The sequence below is a fragment of the Talpa occidentalis genome, unplaced genomic scaffold (assembly GCF_014898055.3).
Source record: "Talpa occidentalis isolate TD23 unplaced genomic scaffold, MPIMG_talOcc4v2.1 talOcc4.4, whole genome shotgun sequence".
In the NCBI taxonomy this organism is placed as follows: domain Eukaryota; kingdom Metazoa; phylum Chordata; class Mammalia; order Eulipotyphla; family Talpidae; genus Talpa; species Talpa occidentalis.
The window spans coordinates 86,814,499-86,829,288 of record NW_023604295.1 but is presented as its reverse complement, the minus strand read 5'-3'; the positions used below and the strand labels follow the sequence as shown (position 1 = coordinate 86,829,288).

Below are 14,790 nucleotides of genomic sequence, written 5' to 3'. Positions count from 1 at the left end.
CAAGAAAGGAACAGAGTGACTGGGAAATTCTCTGGCATTCCAGAGTTAGAGGTAGTTTGTCTCTCTCTTTGCTATTACTGTTTATTATTATTTTCTGTTCTTTGTAAAAGAAATGTATGCCTATTATTATAAAAATTAACACTGCCAAATGTAGAACTTAACAAGCAAACATCTCCTGTGATCCTTTTCTTCACCTATACTCACTACAGAAGTACATAGTCTTACGTGTTTTTGTGTATTTATGAGTGTTGGTATCTTGTATTTAAAAAAACTGTCATATCACAAATATGCATCTGCTTACTTGCTCATTGTGACTTAAAAGGTAATCTTGTACTATTTTTTTTCTTGCACATATACCCTAGAAGTAGAATTTTTGGACAAAGTGTATTCATATTAAAATTTTACCAACATATAGACAATTTGTAATCTAAGATTTTACCAATCATCATAGCCGAGCCTTCATTTTTATTATACTTGAGCATGTTATTAATAAGTTTTTGAATTGTTGTGTAGCTTGGGACCACAATTTTGGTGCGATATTTAGTCTCAAATATGACCCCTTTAAAGTTGCTAATTTTCTTGCAGATTATTTAAACAGTTTGCATTAATTAATCATTGAACAACTACTTATGAAGCAAGCATTATGAGTTATATATTAAAAACTAGGGGTATATTGATGTGGGGTTTCATATTAAAACCAAAAAATTTCCAATCTAGAATTGAAAAATAACCACTTCCATATTTTCTTCTAGCAGTTTTTGGTTATAATTAATCTACCCTCAATGAATTGTCAATTGTTTTAATACCATTAATGGAATTTTTCCTAATAACTTGAAATTATGACCTTATCTCACATATAATAGAGTGTGTTTCTAGAAGACCTGTTATTCCATTGGTCTACAGTAAATCCTGCTGCAGTACTATCCTAACTTATGTAGTTTTGTAATACCGCTATAGTAATATGGTCCCTTGTCTTTTGTGTTCTTTTTCAAATTATTCCTTGCTCCTATTTTTTCATAACTTGTTTTTTCTTCAGATGGACTGTTAATTCATCTAATAAAGTTACCAAAAATATCTTGTTGGAAGTATAATTGTGATAGTATTCAATAAAATAATTCAGGGAGAAGTGAGAATTAAACAATATTACATACTCCTGCAAGATCTCAGTACATACCTTCTCATTTTATTCAAGGCATTTTTATGTTCTGCAGAAAAAAATTTCAGACTTTCCTTTCACTATATACTGTACATTTCTGATTAAATTCATTTCCAGGCAAATCATTGATTTTGTTGCTGTTGTTTAGTTGCTGCTATGACTGAGTTTTCACTATCACATTTTTAACTAATTTGTGAGGGAAGCTAATAATTGAATAATTATTTTGTATCTAGTCACATTATTAAAATTATTTACTGATTACAATAAATTTACATTAATTACCAGACTTTTTAATGTATGTAATTCATCTTATTTAAACATTCTGTCTTCTTACATGTATATACAAAGAACATTTACAATTCAGGAAGTATCTACTGAATTTATGAGTTTGGTATGCTGGAGTTCACTCTGGCTCATAACTGCACCTATGAGCTCAATGTTACATTTTCAGGAATCTTGAAAGCTGGCCAACAGTAGTGCCAGCAATGCACAGGGAAGGTTCTCTATTGATTCAGGCAGACAGATAAAGGCAAGTCCAGAGCCCTCAGTGGCTTTCTCAAGTTTTAATAATTTTTCTATGCCAATTGTAGTGCTGCAGGGCAGGCAGGGGACCGGGCTCTCTGGCTTTCTCTCATGGTCTCTTCCTCTCATAGCCATTCTCCACCACAACCATCATGAATGATGCTGCCCTTATATCCTCAGTCCCCAGTTATGCATGCCCACACCATACTCCAGGTGTCCACCATCAGGCATGCATACCTCGAGCCCACACTCCCAAGCACCTCCTGCATTCAAGGCTGCAGGTGATAGCCACAGAGGCCAATGGCACAAAAGCCTGACCATAACTTATCCTACACCAACATACATCAAATTGGTAGCCTGAAATTTGTGATGGGTGGGCAGATTCACACTATAGAAATCAGAAAAAGGCTACAAATCAGAGCTCCTTCTACAGTTTCCACCCAATTCTAGCACTTTCAATTAGTTGTTTACCATCTACCATCATTCAATTTACTCAATATCTGCTACATCCTATATTTAAAAGAATCTTGTTATTTAAATCTTCCAAAGGTGGATCTCCCTGGTGGTGCAGGGGTTAAGTCTTGGTGCTATCAAGCTATCACCAGCCACTGCAGCATAGATCCCTGGCCAGGGAACTAACCCACATAGTGCAGGAGACCTCTCCTTTCTTACCTTCTGCTCCCCTCAGCAGTATATTTCAGTAGATCTGCCTGTTTTGCTCCGTACTCTGTCTCTGGTGAGTCCTCTCATCCCCTGCAACTCTGGCCTAAACCCAGTTCTTGTATGCATAAATAAATAAAATAAATCCTTAAAAAAAAAGTTTCCAAAGATAAATCCACAGATTACATGGAAAGCTTAACTGAAGGAGTAGCAATCTTATCAGAAAACACTTCGTTACTTTTAAGAGCATAAGTGAGATGTGAGAGCACACTGATTAAGAACTCTGGCTTTGAACCCAAACTTAATTCTATGTTTAATAAATAAAAGGAGTGTGTAAATGCAAATCAAAACCTTAATGAGATGTCATTTCATACTCACTATTATGGCTAAAATAATTTTTGTGAGAATGTGTAGAAATAAGAACACTCTTACATTGTTCACAGAATTGTAAAGTGGTCCAATCATTTTAGGAAGCACTTCAGAAATTCCTCAAAATATTAAACACAGGTGTCTCCCCGGTGGCGCAGTGGTTGAGCGCTGGGTTGGAAGCTGCCTGCAGCCTCTGCAGCGCCGGTTCGATCCCCAGCTGCTGGCAAGGGTCCCACATGGTGCGCAGACCTCTCCTGCCACCCGCTGCTCCCCTCAGCAGTATACTTCGTCAGTCTGTCTGTTCTGCTCCCCACTCTGGCTCTGGTGAATTCTCTCACCCTCCCACTCTTCTGACTGTACCCACTGCTTGTATAAATAAATAAATCTTAAAAAAAATATTAAACACAGTGCCACCATATGCCCTAGCTATTCCACTCCTAAAAATATACCCAGAGGGGCTCCTTGGTGGCACAAGGGGTTAAGCACCACACTGAAGGAATCTGCAGCCTCTGCGGCACAAGTTCGATCCCTGGCCAGCCAGGGAGCAAACCACATGGCTCAGCAGACCTCTCCTGCCTTGCCCGCTGCTCCCCTCAGCAGTGCATTTCAGTCAGTCTGCCTGCTCTGTTCCCCACTCTGTCTCTGGTGAACCCTCTCACATACCCACATCTCTGGCCTATAGCCCAGCTCTTGTATGCATAAATAAATAAGTCTTTAAAAAAAATATGCCCAGAAACTGAAAAATATACCTTTACACAAAAATAATTGTATGTAAATTTTTATAGCAGCATTATTCAGAATAGTGAAAAGGTGAAGATAACCCAAATGCCCATCAATTGGTGAATAAATAACTACATAAATAAATAGTGGTATGTCCATACAGTAGAATATTATTTGCTTATAAAAAGAAAGGATGTTGAGGGTCTCCCTGGTGGTGCAGGCGTTTGAACACTGCACTGTGAAGCTGTCCACAGCCTCTGCAGTGCGGGTTCGATCCTTGCTGGCTGGCGAGAATCCCACATGGCGCAGCAGACCTCTCCTGTCTTGCCCGCTGCTCCCTTCAGCAGTGTATTTCAGTCATTCTGCCTGTTCTTGTCCCCTCTCTGTCTCTGGTGAATCCGCTCACCCTCCCGCACATCTGGCCTGTACTCGGGTTCTTGTATAAATAAATAGATTTTAAAAAAAAAGTTGAGAAGACAATCCACAGGAGAGATTTTTTGCAAATCATATATCTGATAAAGGATTTGTATCTATGATAGATAAAGAACATTAACAATTCAATAATAAAAAAGACCCTGTTAGCATGTGCAAAATATATGAATAGATAGTTCTCCAAAATGTATAAATGGCCAATATCTACATGAAAAGATATTAGACATTATTAGCCATTGGGAAATGCAAATCAAACCACGGTATAGATACCACCTCACACACACTAAGATGGCTATCCTCAAAATTAAAGATCAAAAAGACAGATAATAAGTATAGGCAACCCAACAGGAACCACAATGAGATACCATTATACACTTGTGAGAAAGGCCCATATCAAAATGACCAGAAACAACAAGTGGGAGTGATTATGTAGAGAAAAAGGAAAAATAGAAACCTTATCTACAGCTGGTAGGAATGTAAAGTGGTGCATTTTCTGTGTTTGGCAGTTCAAATCAAATTAATATATGACACAGAAATTTCACCCCCAAATCATGCCCAATAGAAATGAAAACATATTTCCATGCAAAATTTACACACAAAAATATATAGCAGCAACATCCATAATAGCCAAAAGGTAGAAACAATTTAGATGTCCATCAGCTTACCCATGGGTAAATATAATGAGAATACCATATGATGGAATATTATTCAGCAATAAAAAGAAATACTGACATGTGCTACATGGAAGACTCAAGAACATTATGCTGAGAAGCCATACATATTATATGATTTCACTTACATGAAAAAACTATAATAGGTAAATCTACACCCAAATAAAATTATTAGAAATTACCAGAGTAGGAAGAATGAATAACTACAGCTATATGTAAAGGGTATCTTTTTGGAGTGATGTAAATTATCTAAATTTGGCAGTAATTCACAACTCTGAGAATATGCTAAAAACCATTGAATTGCAGACTATTAAAATGTATTTTTATTTTAATTGATTTATATACCAATAAATGTTATTAATATATACTCTTAAATATATATAAACTGTGTGACTTGTGCATATTATTTAATGTGAATCTTTGTGTTCTTTGAGGATTTATTAATATATATTTATTATACATATTCTATCTATAATATTAAATATATTATATCAATACATTTATTAATATATAAATGTACAGTTATAGATGTTCAGTGACTTGATATATCATTATATATGTTCAGTGACTTGATATATTACATGTATGATCACTGATATATATACATATAAAAATAGATTTAATAAATATTACATATACACATAAAACCATGTTTTATATACATGTATGTTTATAGATGTGTGTGTATATATATTTATGTATATTTATGAAACACCAAGACTGGAACAGAGCAGGTTCTCAGATAATGGTAGTTACTACATTAAATGTTTTTATGTGACAGCAAACCTCACATTTAACATTTTTTAATGTATTCTCTTAGTGTAAAACAGTAAACATTGCCCACCATATATTTTTCATCTTATACTTGAAAATCATAATTATTAAGCTGCCTCTTAATTCATTTATGTTCTTTTTTCCCCTGTGATGATTTTTATTGAGCTAACAGTTTAAAACACTGAATTTGATTTAGGAGAATAGATTCCTAGCTGCATAGATGCTTATTACACACCATAACCACTACCAAAGCACGCATAATCCTCCACCATAGTCCATTGAGACCCCTTTTCACTCTATTCATCAGTCCCTACCTGTGCCCTCTACTAATTTCCAGTCTGCAGTCATATTTCTATGGTGATTGTGGTTGTGTTTTTTTCTGGTTTTTTTTGTTGTTGTTGTTTCCTTATATTCCACATATGAGTGAAATCATCCAGCATTTGTCTTTTTCCTTCTTACTTTTTTCACTTAGCATAATCCTCTCCAGTTTCATCTAAGATGTCATAAATGGACAAGATTCATCTCATTTTGTAGCTAATTAATATCCCATTATGTCCATATACCCATATACACATTTTGTTATTCCATTCATCTGTCCTTGGGTACTTACTTATCTTATTTCCATACTTTGGCTGTTGTTAAGTATTGCTGCAATGAACATAGGAGTGCATATATGCCTTCAAATAAGTGTTTTTCCACTCTTTGGATAAATACCAACATGTGGAAATGTGGAAATGTGCTATATCCATTTTCTTTCTTTTTTAAGATTTATTTTATTTATTTATGCATACAAGAGCTTGGGTGTAGGCCAGAGGTGCAGGGGTTGGGAGGCAGTTTGTGAAAGGATTCACCAGAGACAGATTGGGGAGCAGAACAGGCAAATTGATACAATAACATTAATTTTTAGAAAATGTGGTAGTAAGAAGGTATAAAGGTAGTGGTATAATATACGTATCTCAATTGTCAGTCTAGACACTTTTAAAGAGTAATGGTTATAAAATTATTGATAAAAATCAACATACACTTTTATTTTTATTTTTTTAATATTTTATTTTATATAATTCTTACATCATTTTTCATTTTTGCACAATGTATGCATTTTCATTTTGGTTACATTTCCCATACAATTGTACCCCCCTTATTTTGACCCCAATCCTTCCCTTCCTACCCACCGCCCGTAGTGTGTCTCTGGTTTATAGTTGCTTGTTGATTTTGATTTTTTTTTTATTATAATTAGTCTTTTTCCTGGTCCCTTATTTAGGTTTTCTAAATTCCTGTTATGAGTGAGACTATCCGGTATTTTTCTTTTTCTTTCTAGCTTATTTCGCTGAGCATGATCCCTTCCAGATCCATCCATGTTGCTGCAAATTGCATGAGTTTACGTTTTTTTTTTTTTGATTGCTGAGTAATATTCCATTGTGTATATGTACCACATCTTCTTGATCCAGTCATCTATTTTTGGCATTTGGGTTGTTTCCAAAGCTTAGCTATTGTAAATAGTGCTGCTATAAACATAGGGGTGCAGGTGCCCTTTTGAATTAATGTTTCTGTGTCCTTTGGGTAAATACCTAGGAGTGGAATTGCTGGATCATATGGAAGATCTATATTTAGTAGCTTTCCATAGTGGTTGGACCATTTTGCACTCCCAACAGCAGTTTAGGAAAGTTCCTTTTTCTCCACATCCTCACCAGCATTTGTTGTTGCTAGTTTTTTTAATATGTGCCACTCTCACTGGTATAAGATGGTATCTCCTTGTAGTTTTGATTTGCATTTCCCTGATTACAAGTGACAACATACCTTTTTTTTAACACATCATTCACTTTAATGTCTTACTACCTATCATATAAATATATAAAATCATCTTATTATTTGTGTTCCCTCCCCTGACACCAGTAATTAGAGCTTCATATCACAGATCTTGTCCATCTTGCTCATTACTGAATTCTAACACCCCTTGAATAGTACCCCAATATCTGGAGCACTATTCTCAAATGGCTTCATGATAATTTCACTGAACTGATGAAACTACCCAAGCTCAGAGCAAATAAGGGGCCATTCGACAGTCAAATCCATTTTTCCTCCTTTCAACATCTGTGTCCTTCACCATGACCTTCAGTTGCTTGCATATATTTTTGGATTTCAATTAAAAAAGAAAAAGAAAACAAAATTCATTTCATTCTTGTATGTACCAATTCAGCCACACAGTTTAAAACATTTTATACAAAATTGTTATTAGCTCTTAGGCATACACATTTTTCATGTCCTCAAATTTATTTGCTATCTTGTAATAATTTGGTCATTAGTGATATTTCATCCCTTATTTGCTAGAAAACTTCAAGGATATCCTTTGAACTCTTTTTTTCAGATTATAATGTAAGAATATGACCAGTTTTTGATACCCTTATCTTTCTTGCTTATTCAATCAACCACTTTAGCCTACAAAATAAATTATAGTGGTTTGTTTCATGAATTTTTGCACTTATGTGATTATAACATACATTATTAGGTATCACTATTGCATTTAAATAATTTGTGAGGTACTCATGTTGCTTTCAGTGCTTTTAAAATAATTCCTGATATATGACAATCTGGAAGTTGGAGTTTATTGGCATTTTTTACTCATTAAGTTATTACTATTACATATTATTTTACTGGTCACTAGCTATTTATTAAATAAATCAAAAATGAACCAAAGTTACTATGTGTGATTTGATCTTGCTTAGTGTTGAAACTACTTTCTGAAGTGACTATGCCAATTTATTTTTCTGACCAGAGTTTTGGAGAACTCTCAATACCAGATATTATCAGAACTTATTGGTTATAACAAATCTAGTGAGAAGTAGGATCTACCATTTTAACATGCATTCCCATCCCATTTTGGGGAGTAGGTTTTCTTTACACTATTTTCTCTTTTTAACATTTTCTGATGGTTACTTTCCCACCTGCCAGCATGGATTCATTATCTATTCTGTGTAGCAAGTTACACCAAGAATTAGTGGCTTAAAACAATGAACATTTATTATCTCACACACTCATTTGTGCAGGTCAAGAATCCAAGAGTGATTTATCTGAGTGGTTCTGGCTCAGGATCTCTCAGGAGGTTGCAGTCAAGATGTCTATCAGGGTAAAGTCAACTGAAGGCTTACGTGGGGCTGAAGGATTGACTTATAAGGTGGTTTACTCACAAAACTTACAAGTCCATGCTGGCCACTGGCTGGAGGTTACAGTTTTGTTTTTTTTTTTTTTCCACATGGAGTCTCCATATGGTAGATGGAGTGTTGTCATGACAAGGCAGCTTGATCCAGGAGAATGACTCAAGAGAGTGAGCAAAGAGGAAATCACAAATGTTTTTTAGGACCTGGCCTCAGTAGTCACTTCTGCAATATTCTGTTCATTAGAAGAGATACACTGGATATAGCCTACATACAAAGAGAGGTGGATGAAACATCTTTTATTGAAGTATGAAATACCAAAGAACTTGTAATACACCTTTAAAATACCATACAATATAACTTAAAATCTCTTTATTTTCACCACTTGGCAAGCACTAACGTACTCATTACTTCAGACATCAAAAGGTACTAGGTTTACTATGGAGAGCTGTGTGGAAATTTCTTGAACTACTAAACATAGAGCTTCCATATGATCCAGCAATTCCACTCCTAGGTATTTACCCAAATGACACAGAAACATCAATTCCAAAGGGCACCTGCACCCCTATGTTTATAGCAGCACTATTTACAATAGCTAAGCTATGGAAACAACCCAAATGCCCAAAAATAGATGACTGGATCAAGAAGAAGTGGTACATATACACCATGGAATATTACTCAGCATTCAAAAAAGATAAACACATGCAATTTGCAGCAACATGGATGGAGCTAGAAAGGCTCGTGCTCAGCGAAATAACTCAGAAAGAAAAAGAAAATTACTGGATGGTCTGACTCATAGCAGGAATTTAGGAAACCTAAATAAGAGACCAGGGAAAAGACTAATCAATACAAAGTAAAAATCAAAATCAACAAGCAACTATAAACCAGAGACACACTACAGGGGGGAGAGGGAAGACGGACTAGAGTCAAAATAAGGGGGGGTGCAATTGTAAGGGGAATATAACCAAAATGAAAATGCATACATTGTGCAAAGATGAAAAAAGATGTAAGAATTATATAAAATAAAATATTTAAATAAAAAAGATACTCGGTTTACTGAGCAAACGATTGAAATTATAAAAAGAGTACATAGTTTCAAAGATAGTTTCAAACTGTCTTCTCACAAAAATGAATCATAAAACTTTATAGGTGAAAATGTAGCAAGTTGCAAAATTAACATCACCAATAATGAAACATATCATGTGGCTTCCAATATAATTCACTAAGGACACGAAATCATTTATGTTGTATTCTTGCCCAAGAATACCATTCTTCTGGTGCTTGCTTACTTAAATACTTCTATTTAAATATTCATAACCTAAATATAATCAATTGAAACATCAGATAAGCTAATCCCAAACTGATGAACATTCACAAAATAATTCACTACTACACTGCAATAGTATCAAGGCCATGAAAGACAAGGAAGGGTGCTGAGAAATTATTTCAGATTAAAGGAGACTGAAAAGCTACTAACAAAATAAATATGTGATCTTGGACCAGAAAAAAAAAATACAATAATCATACAACTGGTAAAATTTGAATAAGATAAGTAGATTATTTCAAAATGTTATATTAATGTTCATGTCTTGATTTTTTTTTTTTTTTTTTTTTTTTAGTGGTACTACAGTTTTCATAAAGAAGCTGGGTGAAAAGTGTATTGAATTTTGTCTACCAGATTCACATTTTGGTAAACCTGAATTCATTTCAAAATGAAAAAATATTACTATAGGGCCTCCCTGGTGGGCACAGGGTGTTGAGCACAGCACTGTGATGCTATCTGCAGCCTCTGCAGCACGAGTTTAATCCCTGGCCAGCCAAGGAGCTACCCACATGGCACGGCAGACCTCTCCTGTCTCTCCCGCTGTTCCTCTCAGCAGTGTATTTCAGTCAGTCTGCCTCTTCTGTTCCCCATTCTGCCTCTAGTGAATCCTCTCACCACCTCCCACACACACACCTCTGGCCTGTACCCCAGTTCCTGTATGCATAAATAAATAAATCTTTTTAAATAAAGAAAAAAAATTATAAAAATATATACCTTCATTAAAGGATCAATAAAAACATGATTGATGTAATCACATCAAAAGCTGACTAGTCTATAACCGCTGAAAAGAATTACTTTTCCTTATTTTAATTTTCTTTCTTCCTCAATACTTTCTTAATCGAGGCAATACTGGTTTACAACACTGTATGTTATTTAAAAGCAAAGAATGACATCTCCTCAGATGCATATCACCATATCACACTCACCATGGAGGCCCCACAGTTGTCCTCCATAATCCATTGCCCCAATTGATTTCCGTGCCCTTCTTCTCCCTGTCTTGTAACCTCAATTCTACAGTCATATTTTTAGGATTTATTATTGGTTTGGTTTTTGTCTTACCTTTTGTTTTGTTTCATTATATTTCACAGGAAACCATGTGATATTTGCTCTCCTTCTCACTTATTTTGTTTAGCATAACGCTCTCCAGTTCCATCCATGTTTTCTCAAATGAACAGAGTTCATCTTTTATTACATAACTGAGCACTATTCCATTGTGTGAATGTATGTGTGTGTGTGTGTGTGTATGCCACATTTTTCTCATTAATACCTCTGTGCTTGGGCACTTATGTTACTTCCATAACTTGGCTATTGTAAATAGTGCTGCAGTGAACATAGGAGTTGTACACATGTCCCTTTGAATCAGTGATCTGGCATTCTTTGGGTAGACGCCTACAAGGGGATTACTGTGTCATATAGTAGATCTACTTTTAATATTTTAAGAAACCTTTATACTCTCTTCCATAGGGACTGGACCAATCTAACTCCCAAAAGCAATGTATAAGCCTTCCTTTTCCCCACGTCCTCACAAACACTTGTTCTCAATCTTTCTGATGTGGGTCATTCTCATAGTAGTGTGAGATGGTATCCACTGTGACTTTGATTTGCATTTCCCTGATGATGAACATTTTTCTTGTTGGCCATCTCTATGTCTTATGTGTTCAATTGTCTATTTCATTCTTCTGTTCAGTTTTTGATTGAATTACTTGTTGAGTTGCATGAGTTCTTTATATATATTGAATATCAACCCTTTTTTCAGATGTATGAGGTGCAAAAACTTTCTTCCGTTCAGTAGGATGTCTTTTTTGTTTTACTAATAGTTTCTTTCATTGTACAGAGGCTTTTTAGTTTGATGTAGATACACTTGTATATATTTACTTTTGTTTCTCTTGCCATTAGAGATGACTCCACATAGACTGCACAGAAGTCACTGTCATGGAGTACTTGTCTGTTCAGTGAGTATTTTGTCTGTTCAGAGTCTTTTTTGGTTCCATATGAATTTCAGTGTTTATTCAATTTCATTGAAGAATGCCATTGGAGCAGACTTGGATTGTGTTGAATCTGTATATTGCTCTGGGAAAGATAGGCATTTATCAATGTTAATCTTACAACCCACGAGCAAGAATTATCTTTCCATTTTTTGTGTGTCTTCTTCTATTGTTTTCAGCAATGTCTTATAGTTTTCTTTGTATAGGTTCTTCACCTCCTTTTTGAGTTCATTCCAAGAAATTTATTTTTGTGTGCAAATGTGAATGAGATTTTTTTTATTTCTTTCTCTTCTAGTGCATTGTTAGCATATAAATGCAACTGATTTTTGTAAATTGATTTGGTACCTTGCCACCTTACTTTATTGATTTATTATTTTAATTATTTTTTTAGTGGATCTGGAGTGTTTTCTAGCCATATTATTACGTCGTCTACACATAGTGGTAGTTCTACTTCTTTCCCAGTAGATTCTTTCCACATCTTTCTCTTGCCTAATTGCTCTAACTTGGATTTCTAATGCTATGTAAAATAGTAGTGATGAGTTGACATCCTTGTTTTGTGCCAAATCTTATATAAAAAGCTCTCAGTTTTTCACCCTTTAGTATGAATTTGACTGGGTTTGTCATCTATCACCTTTATAATATTGAGATATGTCCCATCAGTCCCCAGTTTTTGATGTTTTTATCATAAGTGGATGTTAACACCTAACAAATGCTTTTTCTGCATCTATTAAATATGATCATATGATTTTTCTTCTTTCTTTTGTTCATGGTGAATTATATGGATTTGGTTTTGGATGTTGGAACATCCTTGTGTGGCTGAAATAAATTACACCTGGTCACTATGTGTGATCCTTTTATCGGTACTGTTGAGTTTGTTTTTATTGAGGATTTTTTGCATATATATTCATCAAGGATATTGGTCTGTGATTGTCTGTTTGTGATATCTTTCTTAGGTTTTAAAATCAGAGTAATGTTGGTTGTGTAGAATGTGTTTGGACATAGTCCCTCTTTCTCAAGTTTTTTAAAAAGCTTTAAGAAGGATTGGTTCATCTTTGAAGATTTTGGAGACTCTTTGGATTACTGTTTCAATTTCCTTTCTTGTGATTGGTCTGTTTAGGTTTTCTATTGCTTCCTAATTCACTTTTATAGGGTAGCAGCTTTCTAAAAATTGGCAAAAAGACATTCATACTAATCTATTATGATCCTCTATATTCTGAAGTATCTATTGTAACTTCTCTTTTTTTCTGATTCCATTTATTAGTTTTTCCTCCATTTTTTTCTTGGTAAGTCTTGCTAGATGCTTCTCTAAATTAATGTTTTTTTCAAAGAAGAAACTTTGGTTTCATTAATCATTTGTACTGTCTTTATTTCTAGTCTAATTTCTATCATTGCCTTCCATCTAGTGACTTTTGATTTTGTTTGCTCTTTTTTTCCCTAGTAACTAAAGGAAAGTGGTAAAGTTTTTTATTTGAACTATTTTTTGTTTTTTGACTTGGATATGTATTGCTAAATACTTCCTCTTGTACTGTTTTTCTTATATCCCATAGGTTCTGTGTCTTCATTTTTGTCTACAGGTATTTTTAAATTTCTTCGATTTCATCATTTATCTAATGGTTGTTCAGTAGAGTGTTGTTCAATCTCCATGTATTGGAGAGTTTTCCTGCTTTCTTTTCATAGTTGATTTCTAATTTTATTCTATTGTGATTGGAGAAGATACTTGGTAGATTTCTAACTTCAAAAATATTGACACTAGTTTTGTGACCCAACATGTGGCCTCTCCTGGAGAATGTTCTGTATGCACTTGATAAGAATGTGTACTTGTCTGTTTGTTTGGGGGTAGATGTATTATCCTATAAATGCCTAGTGAACCAATGTAGTCTAATCCCCAAGTTAAAGTTATTATTTGTGAGTTAGGGTAAAGAAAAGAAGGGAAAAACATTTAAAAAATGAAGTTATTTGCATTGATTACCTATCGATGAAAGTGGAATGTTAAAGTTTCCTATTGCTATTTGGTTGCTTCAAATGTATGATTCTAGTTTAATAATAGTTGTTTTAAGTATTTTGATGGCCCTTCACTTGGTGTCTATGATGATAGTCATGAACTCCTGATATATTGATCCCTTGATCATTATGTAGTAAACATATCTGTCTCTTTACATTTTTTAAAGCTGGAGGTCTATTTTATTTAACATAAGTATGACTGTCCTTACCCTTCAGTTTTTTTCATCCTATTTTTTTGTAGGATTGTTCTCCAACATTGCAACAGTTTTGAGTCTGTGTTTATATTTGGAGATCAGATGAGTTTCCTGGTGACAACAGAAAGCAGAATTTTGTTTTTGCATACAACCAGCCTCTTTGTGCCTTTGATGAATTCAGTCCATTTACTGATTTTTGACATATGATGATTTGTTATTGCATTTTGTTTTTAATTTTCTGGTTCTAATTTCTTGTTCAGATTATTATTTTTTTTAATGATGCTCATTTTTTTCTCTTTAATTTATATAGGAGACGGGCCTCCCTGGTGGCGCAGGCAGTTGAGCACAGTGCTGTGAATCTGTCCGCAGCTTCTGCAGCACCGGTTCGATGCCCACAGGCAGCGGAGCAACCCACATGGCACAGCAGACCTCTCCTGTCTCCTCCGCTGCTCCCCAAGGCAGTGTATTTCGGTCAGTCTGCCTGTTCTGTTCCCCGCTCTGGCTCTGGTGAAATCTCTCACCCTTCTGCGCATCTGGCCTGTGCCCTGGTTCTAGCATAAATAAATAAATCTTTAAAAAATAATAATAATTTATATAGGAGAGCCCCTTTCAACATTTTTTGGAGATTAATCTTCACATTCTGTCTGTAAAGCTTTTAAGGACTCCCTTTCTCTCCAAATAATGCCTCTAGAGACATTTGGTAAAGATTTTCCTTGTAGCATATGTTGTACTATATTGTGAATAGATGCTTATGTATCTGTTGCTGTTGCTTTTTGTTGTTGCTGCTGTTCTTTTCTTAGTACTTTTAGGTCCTAAATGGTAAAGTCTAA

The 14,790-nt window shown here is 34.8% G+C and overlaps 1 long non-coding RNA gene across 1 annotated transcript in view; it reads left to right on the top strand.

Moving 5' to 3' along the window:
• The window catches only part of LOC129146758 (uncharacterized), a 74,199-nt gene extending 59,897 nt beyond the window's left edge, over nt 1–14,302 (top strand). Inside the window, exon 4 of the long non-coding RNA XR_008553931.1 lies at nt 14,271–14,302. This is a non-coding gene — a long non-coding RNA (uncharacterized LOC129146758). The remainder of the gene's footprint in view (nt 1–14,270) is intronic.
• The last annotated feature ends 488 nt before the right edge of the window (nt 14,303–14,790 follow it).